Raw genomic sequence first — 12,115 nt, 5'->3', positions numbered from 1 at the left:
GGATCTCCCACTATGTTGAGTATCCCTTTCAAATTGCCAAGGCCTACCAAGCAAGAGGTGACATGCTTGCATTGGCACCACATCACATAAGAGTTCATCTTGATACTTACCAATGCTAAATTTGATAACAGCTTGCTTGGTTATCCTTATTTCACCACATTCATTGAACCATTGGAGCTTGTAGGGGCTAGGGTGTTTTCTTATAGGGAATTTCATGGTCTCAACCAAAAATTAGCTTATGAAATTGGTACAACTCCCACCATCAATGATCAATGAACACACTTTGTCCACTATCTTGCACCTAGCATGAAATAAATTCTCCCTTTGGTTAATCTCTTCTCTAGCTAGTGCCCCCATGTCTCTTCTAACTACAATAGAAAAATTCAATCTTTCATCCATCTTTTCCCTATCATCACTTTCGGCATCTCCCTCATTCTCACTTTTTTCTCCCTCACTATCAACACCAACCCCGCCCTCATCTTTCTCATCGATTTGGTACCCATCCCGTAAGACCATAATTTCTCTCCTATTGGGACATTCACTTATAATATGTCCTCTACCTTGGCATTTGAAACATTGAATGGTAGATGGACGAGGGAAGTTGGGTTTAGCATTGTTAACTCCTTTGGCTTGGTCGTCTCCTCTAGCTTTGTAGTCAAACTTAGATTGAGGAGTGGGAGTAGTGATCTTAGGCTTCTCCCAAGTGGATGTATTCCACTTCTCTTTCCCTTTGTTCCAAGTTGACGATAGAGTGCTCTTGGCTTTGTAGGCCCTTTCATCTTTCAAATCTGCTTCAACCTTGGAAGCATCATGAAAAGCTTCCTCTAAGTTATTATAAGTTTGTAGCCTCATGGGTTTGGAAATCTCCCGATTTAAGTTGGCTACAAATCTTATGAGAGTGTAATTCAAGTGCTCCTCAATCTTAGACTTCATTCTCAAGTTTTCAAACTCATCAAAGTACTCCTCAACACTCTTGGAGCCTTGCTTCAACATGTATACCTTCTTGAGCACTTCTTGATAGTAAGTAAGAGATAGATAACTCGCTTCCATAAGTACAATCAATTCATCCCAAGTAGGAATGTCAAAAATTTGACGTTGAGCTCTATCCCGCTTCTTGGATTCCCACCACGTTGATGCATATCTCTCAAATTGGGTGAAGGCATACCTTGCCTTCAAAGCTTCCTCACTTTGTAACTTTCATTCAAGGAACTCTTCGGGATCACTACTTTCTTTGAACTTGGGAAGTGTCACCTTAATGGTATTCAAGTTTCGATCAGTATCTCCACGCTCCTCATGTCTGTGCCATCTTCCTCGGTCTTCATGACCTTGGAATCTTGCATCACAGCCTTGAAATCGCCCAAAGCTACCATATATCCCTCTACCCTAGCTAGCCATTGGACCTCGCCGTCCACTATTACGGGGTTCATCCGACCACCTTTCTTGTTGAATATCCTCAACCTCCTCATCATACAACGAGTTTTGGAATTGGTTTTGGAAGGGATCTTGTTGTTGGTTTATTTGAGGTGCTTGGGGAATGTTTTGTGTGGTTCTTTGTGGTATTGGCTCCTTTTGGGTTGTTTGGTACATTTGGGGATAGGTTTGTCGGTTGGTGTTTGGGAAGGTGGATGGTTGGTTTTGTGGAGCTCTTTGGGTAGGCAAAGAAGTAGTAGGGGGATGGCATAAGGCGTGTGCTTGTCCGGGTGTAAATGTTGGAGTAGTTTCCGTGTTCTTGCCCAAATCCCCTTCAACTTGAGAATGGGGAGTGCCCACTGTAATTGAGGTCTCAACTTGCACCACCTTCGCCTCCAAACTATCTATCCGCTCTGCCAAATCTCCCATATTCGAAGTTAATGTCGCTAATTGACTAATGATCATGTTCAAAGAATTCACCATGTATGATGGTTCCTCCACTTCTTGAGTATGATCTCCTTGATTAGACATTATAACCTGGAAAACTAGCAAACGACGTTAGTAGTAAAAGCCTCACGTCACTCGTATTGAACTCTCAACCTTACCACACTCCGTGCTCTTTCGAAGTTGTTGATGAATCACTCGTCCAATCAAATTCACACGTTGCTTATCCTTTGTGGTAGAATGGATTATCGTTTAGATGAATGACGGACAACTCAAAGCAAAACGGATGAGAGCCAATAAAGTTTCAACAAAATAAAACAAAGAAAAGCTTGAAAGAAATTAGAACGAAATAAATTCGGACACAAGAACTAGTAAACACAAGTAGGAACAACTACTAAATGGCTACTAGTTGAGTGATACAAGAAATTGGAATGCTAGAATTTGAAAATAAATGAAATTTCGGGCCCGGGTAGGTGATAACTTGAAAACGCCGCCGTGAAGCCCCAATTGATCCAAGGTATCAATTTGAAACAACTAAAATTTTTAACTTTCTATACTTTTATTTTTTTTTGCTCCCTACCAAAGGATTAGGGACACAATCCAACAAGCACTCCCAAGAAAATTTTGAAATTGAAATGAATTAGAAGTGAAAGAAATCGAAGTTGAATCAAGAAACGATCACCTTAGAATTGTTGTGGAAGATGGTGTTATACGATCACTTTCACGACCAATATCACCTTTCACGACCAACTTACACGGGCCGTATAATATTATACGGTCCGTATAATACGTCCGTATTCGAAGGACCAAATTAAACAAAAACTCTCCAAAGCAGCTCCTATTTCACGACAAAGTTTTACCGATCGAATAAAATTATACGGTTCGTATAATACATCTGTATTCGAAGGACCAAATTGTAATAGAAACTCTCCAAGTCAGCTCCTCTCCTACGACCAAGTTTCACGGGCCATATAAATTTATACGGTCCGTATAACTTGATGACAACAGCTTCAGTGAAATTTGACTGTACCTTGTTTGGCTCGAGAATTGTGCTAAATTTTCTGAATTTGCTGACTTCTTGGGACCCACTCAACCTTGTATTTACCCTTTTTGGCTAGAAAAATAACTTTTTAACTTTTGACTTGGATTCCTTGGATCTAACTTTCCTTTTTATCTTCTTCTTCACCAAGAACAAGGATGAACAATGAAGAACACCCAAAAACCCAATGTGGTCGAAATCAACTCGTTTTTGTCCCAATTTTCAGATCTAAGCTCCTTTCCACCTAGAAAACAAATCATAATACCAATCAAAGCTCAATTTCACCAAAATTAACTAACCCTTCTTTGAGTTCTTCAAGTTTTGATGAACCTATAATGGTGGAAACTTCAATTCTTGCCCAAATGACTTCAAATTTCGTTTCTAGGTGTTTTCCACCACAACAAACTCAAATCTATCTTAAAAAACACTCAAATCAAACAACAAAGACAATTTTTGATTTTTTTTGGATTTTTTTTTTTTTGGATTTTGAGATTTTGAGCGTAGGATTAGAAATTGTAAGAATAATCTCTTAGCCTATGCTCTGATACCAAATGATAACAATCAACCTAGGGAAACTCTAAGAATTAAATAAAAACAAAAGAAAATAAAAGGGATAGGGGAAATTAGGGATGACAAGATAGAGGGATAGATACTAGACCCAATTGGTAATGAAATCTATAGGAAAACTTAGGTATATGAAACCTAAACCATCCTAATTGGAATTCAACCAAGGAACCTAAACTATTTGAATTCAATGAAATCCACAAATGAGCAACACACTATGAACCCAATGGAAATGCAATTCAATTAGCAACTAAGAAATCCCACTTAGAAGCAACCAAACAATCTATATTAAGATAACTAAACAATCTCTCAAAATGAGTTTTTCATCAATATTCAAGCTAAGGAGCAAATGAAGACTAAGTATCCTATTTATAGTCTTGACATTACAGCAAAGGCCCTAAAGTGGCTCTTTGCGAACATAACCCCAACATGGGTCTTCAATGCTCCAATTGTCCAATACTTGTAATTATGACCTTAATTTGCATCCTTAGCCTTGAATTGAATTCTAGACCAAGATTTGCATCTTTTATCCATGAATTGCAGTTCTAGCCACTTTGCCCTCGTAGCCACTTTTTGGAGTGGCCTCTTCAAGATCCTCCCAAGCTATCTCCTAAATGTTGTAGACTCTTGCAATCCTCTCATCAAAATCTTCCAACACTCCTCTTCTCATGAACATGGCTTGGAGTAGTTGGAGCTCCTTTGCTTGGCTATATGTGAAAGGTCTTGAGGGACTTGTGCCAATTAGGATCATATCATCCTCCCCTTCTTGGAGAAAATTCGTCCTCCAATCTAAAGGCCTACCTACAACACAAGAAGAAAGATCACTTACATTGAAAATATTATGGATATTATACTCACTTGGTAAGTCAATATTGTAGGCATTGTCATTGATCTTCTTAAGGACTTTGAATGGTCCATCTCTTCTTGGACTCAATTTTCCTTTCCTCAATTGGGGAAACCTCTCTTTCCGGAAGTGAATCCAAACCCAATCATCGGGTTGGAAGTCCACTTTCTTCCTCCCATGGTTTTATCTCTTGGCCACTTTGGTGTTGATATTGTCAATATTTTTCTTTACCTTGGCATGAATTTTCACCATTTCGACCGCCCTTTGCTTGGCATCTAAACTCACAACAACATCACTAGACAAAGGGGTTAAGGTTGGGAATCAAAGGATTAAAACCATAACACACTTCAAATAGGGTCATGCTAATAGAGGAATGGAGAGAACTATTATAAGCAAACTCAATCAAAGGCAAACAGTCCTCCCAAGAAGTGGGTTTTCCTCTAATCATACACCTAAGCATGCTCCCTAGAGTCCTATTCACTACTTCGGTTTGACCATCCATTTGAGGGTGGCAAAAAGTAGAGAACATGAGCTTGGTACCAAGTGTACCCTAAAGACTCTTCCAAAAATAACTAAGAAACTTGGAATCCCTATCACTAACCATGGTGCAGGGAACCCCATGCAATTTAAGCACATGATTCACAAACAAAGATGCTACATGAGATGCATCATTTTATGGCATGGTATAATGAGACATTTTAGAACCTATCTACCACAATAAAAATGATATCATGACCCCTTTTGGATCTTGGAAGACAAAAAATAAAATCCATAAAAATGTTAATTCAAGGACCAATAGGAGTGGGAAGGGGAGTATACATACCTTGAGGCCGAGTCTTTGATTTAGCTTGTTTGCACTCCAAGCATTATCCACAAAGGTTTTCCACATCATGCCTCATCTTCGGCCAATAGAATTGTTCATGTAGAATGTCAAGTGTTTTGGCCACTCCAAATTGTCCCATCATACCACCACTATAGGCTTCTTTCACAAACAACTCTCTCCAAGAGCTCATAGGAACACACACCTTGCCATCCTTGAACAAGAACCCATCAACTAGTTGGAACCAGTCAACCCTCTTCCCTTGAGTCAACTATCACAAATTTCTTTGAAATCGGGATCTTGAGAATAGAATCTCTTAAGGCTTTCAAAACTCATCATTCTAGAAGTCATAGTGTTTATGTTACACCTTGAAAAATTCCCGTTAACGTACAGTGAATAGACTGACAAAGGGTACCATGTATATGATGTTTGGGCAAGTAAGATATAGTCTTTAATGGTCCTAATTAAGATTTCAAAGACATTTGAAGTAGGAGACGAAAGTTGTTAAGGAAAGTAAGGTATATGTCATGTGTCGGGCAAGATTTACGAGTATCGAATTAATGATGACTTAATGAAGTTTTGGAGAAGAGTTATTATGTCCCTTGGATTGTTAATGAAGTTTTAAATAAGTGTTAATAAGGTTCCATAAGGATTTAAGAACAACCAATAAAGGAATTGAGACTATGGGAACTTTGGTAAAACTTGGCAAAATTTTCGGACAAAATTTTTGTCCACATTGGTGGGGGCATATCTCCTAGAATATGAGGAGTTTTTGTGTGTTTCTTTTTTCCAAATTAAATTTCATCGAGTCTAGTTTCCAACTCAATAAACCACTCGTCAATGTGATGTCTAAGTAAAATGTTATGGCCATTCTACGACAGACTGTCTGAGCAGAGAAATCCTACGGACCATTTGACCATTTGACGCCCGTAGGAAATCCTACGGTCCGTCAAATGGACCCAGCCCAGCGTCAAATGGTCACAGAGACCCATTTTTGACTGGGCAGTTCTATGGACAATTTTGACAGTCCGTAGAAATTTATACGGCCCGTCAAAATGGGCGTAGAATTGCCCGACGGGATCAGATTTTTAAGTCATTAAAAGGAGACCCACGTTCAATTATTTCATTTCATTCTCATTCCACACAAAGTCAAAAACTCTCTAGAATATTCTACACTCTTCACACATAAGAAATCAAAGGAAATCAAAGATCAATACCAAGAAATCAAGTGAATCAAGTGTAAGAAATTCATCAAAGTTCATCTAAGTCAAGAAATCCCAAGAAAAGTGAACAAGGGTTTTTGTGTAAGGAGAGTATTACCACTCAAGGTTTATTCCTACACCATCTAAGGTGAGTTTCATGATCTTTTCATATTATTTGAAGTATTAAAAAGTTGAAACACTTGGATTTTACTAGAACATAGAAAATGGGTCATAAATGAGGGAATAGTGCTATTGTTGAGTAGTAGTTTGAGATGAATCATGAAAATGGATATGTTATGATTGTAGGTAGATTGTGAATGACATTTAGAACATGGAATGAGCATTATACATGGAAGAACGTAATTGTAAATTATGACCATGATTATGGGGAAATTGAAGTGGAATTGTGAAATGTGGATAATGTAGATAAATGATGATTGTCATTTATGATATTATGAATGATGTTACGGAAGTTTGGGAGTTGATATGGAATATGGAGGAAGTCATATAAACAAAGGAAATGCTGCCTAATTTTCTCTAGCTTTAGTAAGCCCGTTCATATAATTGTGTAGCTAATGTCGATACGAATTCTCTTGAAGGTAAAACGGGTGCATTAAAGGAGAACGAGCAAGCAATAGAATAGTTAAGTGACAAAGGTATGTGAGGCTAGTCCTTTCTTTCTAAGGCATGATTCTTATGACACGTAATTCCTTCTTCTTCATGAATTTCCCATCTTCAAGGAAACAAAGAGTCTATGTTCATGAATAGCTATATAATATGAGAGGTGCATTATGAATATGATAATGATAATTATAAGCTTAAGTCTAAAGATTCTAGAGATTACGATATGATGTGCCTACAAAGCAAATGGTGTTAACTACGATTTATTGATGTTTCCCTTATGTGCACTCACCTTAAAACGTTAGTTCCCCAAGGTGAGATACAATGACTATGAATACTCCATAACGAAATCGGGGTTCACGACCCTATGTCACCCCGACTCGGCTATAGTTGCCCTCAAGTTCTAATGTATGCTTTGATGATAAGTGTATAATGATGCTAATTATGATAAAACCATGATATGCCTATGAGATGAATAATAATGATAAGTATATGATATGTACGACGATGTGATTCCACCGCGCCTAATTGGTCGGACATGTCACCGCTAAAGCGGGCTGCTACGATTCCACCGCGCCTAGAAGGCCCGACACGATCACCACTAGTGGGCTGCATATGATGGTTACCCGGACGTGGGTTAACGATGACGATGTATGAATGAGATAATGATGTATGAACGGTATGATGATGTATACGCTATGGTAGTTCACATGATACGCTATGTATGATATTTGTATAAAAATGTATCCATTTGAAGGTTATGTCTTCATCTTATGCCTTATGATTTCTCTATTATGTTCATTTCATTCATGCCTTACATACTCAGTACAATGTTCGTATTGACGTCCGTTTTCTTTAGACGCTGTGTTCATGCCACGGGTAGACGGGGAGGTGATCCGACTCGTAGGAGCCACTAGCTGTTTGAGAGCACTCCATTTTCCCGGAAGTGCCATTGATTTTTCTTTTGGTACATATATGTATATATTCATGTTTTGGGCACGACGGGGTCCTGTCCCGTCCATATGTCTAGTACTCTAGTAGAGGCTCGTAGATACGCAGTGTCGGTAGTATGGTCTCACAGTCCTTATGTATATGCATGTATATATATATGTATATATATTATTTTGATAGCCGAAGGGCTTATGTTTATAAAAGTAAATATGTTTCAAATGATGATAGTTTTCTATGATTATGGATATCTATTATGATGAATGAGAGCAGATAAGTAACAGAATGAGCGGTGTTCGGTGGTTAGCTCCGGATACCCGTCATGGCCGTAGCCGGGTCGTGACAAAAGTGGTATCAGAGCAGTTCAGTCCTAGGAAGTGTCTACGAGCCGTGTCTAGTAGAGTCTTGTTTATGGTGTGTTGCGCGCCACGCTAATAAACAAGAGGCTACAGGGCATTTAGGAAAAATGACCATCTTTCTTCTTATGAGATCGTGCGATAGAGCCGTGTATAAGCTTTTATCCTCCCTAATAGTGTGTTGTGATTTCAGAAATGCCGCCAAAGGGAAAAGCTAAAGCCGCCCAGAAGGGCAATACTACGATGAAAAGGTGGGCGTAGAAGAGAGCCGCCAATGAATATAGATGAGGATGAATCACACCATGAGGCTCCATCTAATGCCTCCACTACTCCGCCTATTACGGAAGAACAAGAAGGGGCTTCAGCTCCAGCTCCTATACCTCCAGTCCCTCCACCGGCTACTTCGGGTCAACAAGTGACCGAAGCCATTCATTTATTGACACAGTTGGTTGCCGCCCAGGCACAACGGCAAAATGCGGGCCCAAGTGATCGTTCAGCTAGTACTAGAGCCCGTGACTTCATGAGTTTGAATCCGCCAGAATTCTTTGGGTCAAAGCCGGATGAAGACCCGCAAGGCTTCATTGATGAAATGTTGAGAACGTTGCGGATTATTCATGCTTCCGAGACCGAATCCATGGAGTTGGCATCATATAGACTCTGGGAAGTGGCGGTTTTGTGGTATAATAATTGGATAGCATCGAGGCAAGAGAATGCGCCTTCTCCCGTGTGGCAAGAATTCGTAGATGCTTTCATTCGCCATTATTTACCACCCGAGGTTCGCCGAGCTAGGGCGGATAGGTTCCTAAATTTGAAGCAAGGGAATATGAGCGCTCGGGAGTATAGCCTTCAATTTAATTCCTTGGCTAGATATGCTCCGACTATGGTGGCCGATATGGGAGATCGGGTGCATAGGTTTGTGAGTGGCTTAGGGCCGCATTTGTTTAAAGATTGCTTAACGGCTTCATTACAAGATGGGATGGACATTTCCCGCATTCAAGCTCATGCCCAAAATTTAGAAGGGCAACAACCTCCGCAAAAGGGTGATCGTGATATTGATATAGGGCAAAGCAAAAGGGCCAGATCTGTGGGCACATGCGGTGATTATAGAGGGGGATCAAGGCAGACACATTCTAGGCACTCAAGCCAGTCAGTGACGAGTGCACCTCCTCGATTTACAGGCAAGAGATTTGATCGCTCTTTCCAATCAGGACAAGGCTAGAGTTCGAGGGGCCCAGGTTCTCAGTTTGGGAGAGATTACAGTCAGGGGAGACCACCTGTTCCCCGATGCAGCCAGTGCAGAAAATTGCACTCAGGGCCATGTCGCCAGGGCACAGATGCTTGTTATATTTATGGACAGACTGGACACTTGATGCGAGATTGTCCTTCGAGATATGGTAGAGGTGGGGTTCAGCCCACAGGGTCAGCAGCAGGTTCCTCTTCAGTACGTCCTGCGTGCGACTCCCCCGGATTCCGGCCAGGGGCCGAGGTAGAGGCCGAGGGGTATCATCTACTTCGGTGTGTCACACGGCCCGCTTATATGCTTTAGCTGGACGACAGGATCTCGAGTCGTCCCCAGATGTGGTTACAGGTACATTGTCTGTGTTTTCTCATGATGTGTATGCTTTGATAGATCCGGGTTTCACATTATCATATATTACTCCATATGTTTCTAATCGTATTGGGGTGAAAATCGAGCCAATTAAACCTTTCGAGGTGTCTACTCCGGTTGGTGATCCCGTGATAGCTAGACGAGTGTACAAAGATTGCGTGATTGTGATATGTGACCGCCAAACTAAAGCTGATTTAGTTGAGATGCAAATGCTAGATTTTGATGTGATTATGGGTATGGATTGGTTGGCCTCATGTTACACTAATGTTGATTGTCGGATGAAATTAGTTCGATTTCAATTTCCGGGAGAGCCCGTGCTTGAATGGAAAGGTAATACGGCGACTCCAAGAGGTAGGTTTATTTCCTACCTTAAGGCGAGGAAGATGATAGCTAAGGGCTATATTTATCACTTAGTTTGAGTTCATGACACCGAAGCAACATCTCCAACGTTCCAATCCGTTCCGGTAGTGAATGAATTTCCAGATGTATTCCCAGATGAACTTCCAGGCCTTCCTCCAGAAAGAGAAATCGATTTCGCTATTGATGTGTTGCCGGATACCAAGCCTATTTCTATTCCTCCTTATCGAATGGCTCCGGCAGAATTGAAAGAGCTAAAGGCACAGTTGAAAGATTTGCTCGAGAAGGGGTTTATTAGACCCAGTTCATCCCCGTGGGGAGCACCTGTTCTATTTGTGAGAAAGAAAGACGGTTCCCTACGAATGTGCATTGATTACAGGCAGCTGAATAAGGTGACCATAAAGAATAAATATCCTCTTCCAAGAATCGATGATTTATTTGATCAATTACAAGGTGCCAAGTGGTTTTCCAAAATAGACTTGAGATCGGGTTATCATCAAGTGAGAGTCAGAGAAGAAGATATTCCCAAAACAGCCTTCAGAACGAGATATGGCCATTATGAATTTCGGGTGATGTCATTTGGGCTAACTAATGCCCTACAGTTGTTCATGAATTTAATAAATAATGTATTCAGGCCTCTCTTGGATCTATTCGTAATCGTATTCATTGATGATATTCTGGTGTACTCTCGCACAGAATCAGAACATGCAGACCATTTACGTATTGTTCTTGGAATTCTCCGAACTCGGGAGTTGTATGCAAAATTTTCAAAGTGCGAGTTTTGGCTAAATTCTATGACATTCTTGGGTCATGTTATTTCAGATGATGGCATTCGAGTTGACACTAAAAAAATTGAAGCTGTGAAGACTTGGCAAAGGCCTACGACGCCTACAGAAGTTCGTAGTTTTCTGGGATTGGCAGGTTATTATAGAAGATTCGTAGAGGGCTTTTCATCTATTTCAGCCCCGTTGACAAAGCTAACCCAGAAGTCAACAAAATTTCAATGGAATGATGCTTGTGAGCGTAGCTTCCAAGAGTTGAAGGACAGATTAACCTCAGCTCCAGTTTTAACACTTCCAGAAGGGCCAGATGGCTATGTTGTGTATTGTGATGCTTCTGGCGTGGGGCTAGGATGTGTATTGATGCAGCACGGTAAAGTCATCGCTTATGCTTCGAGACAGCTGCGAAAACATGAAAAGAATTACCCAACTCATGATCTTGAATTGGCCGTAGTTGTTCATGCATTAAAGATATGGAGACACTACTTATATGGTGTGCATGTTGATATCTATATGGATCACAAGAGCCTCCAATATATTTTCAAATAGAAGGAGTTGAACCTGCGGCAAAGGCGGTGGTTAGAACTATTGAAAGATTATGATGTGAATATTTTATACCACCCCGGGAAAGCAAATGTAGTAGCCGATGCGCTTAGCCACCGATCAATGGGTAGTTTATGTGAAGTTCCTTCGGAGCAGAAAGAAATAATTCATGAACTCCATCAACTAGGTAATCTTGGAGTACGTTTAATCGATTCAGGTGATGCTGGAGTTAGTATTAATAATCCTACAGTTTCGTCCTTGAACATGGAAGTAAAAGAGCAGCAATATGAAGATCCTTAATTGAGCCATTATAGAGATACATTTTATGCAAAAGAGAAGTCTCCATTTGATATTTCTATAGAGGGAGTTCTTAGATACCGAGGCAGGCTATGTGTGCCAAACGTTGCAGAATTGCATCGCCGAATTCTAGAAGAAGCCCATTATTCTCGGTATTCTATCCATCTAGGAACGACAAAGATGTACCATGATCTCAAAATGATGTATTGGTGGGATGGCATGAAAAGAGGCATAGCAGAATTTGTGACCCAATGTCCAAATTGCCAGCAAGTGAAGATAGAG

This window comes from Lycium ferocissimum, chromosome 9 (assembly GCF_029784015.1).
Source record: "Lycium ferocissimum isolate CSIRO_LF1 chromosome 9, AGI_CSIRO_Lferr_CH_V1, whole genome shotgun sequence".
Taxonomy (NCBI): domain Eukaryota; kingdom Viridiplantae; phylum Streptophyta; class Magnoliopsida; order Solanales; family Solanaceae; genus Lycium; species Lycium ferocissimum.
Note: the sequence above shows the minus strand (reverse complement) of the source record.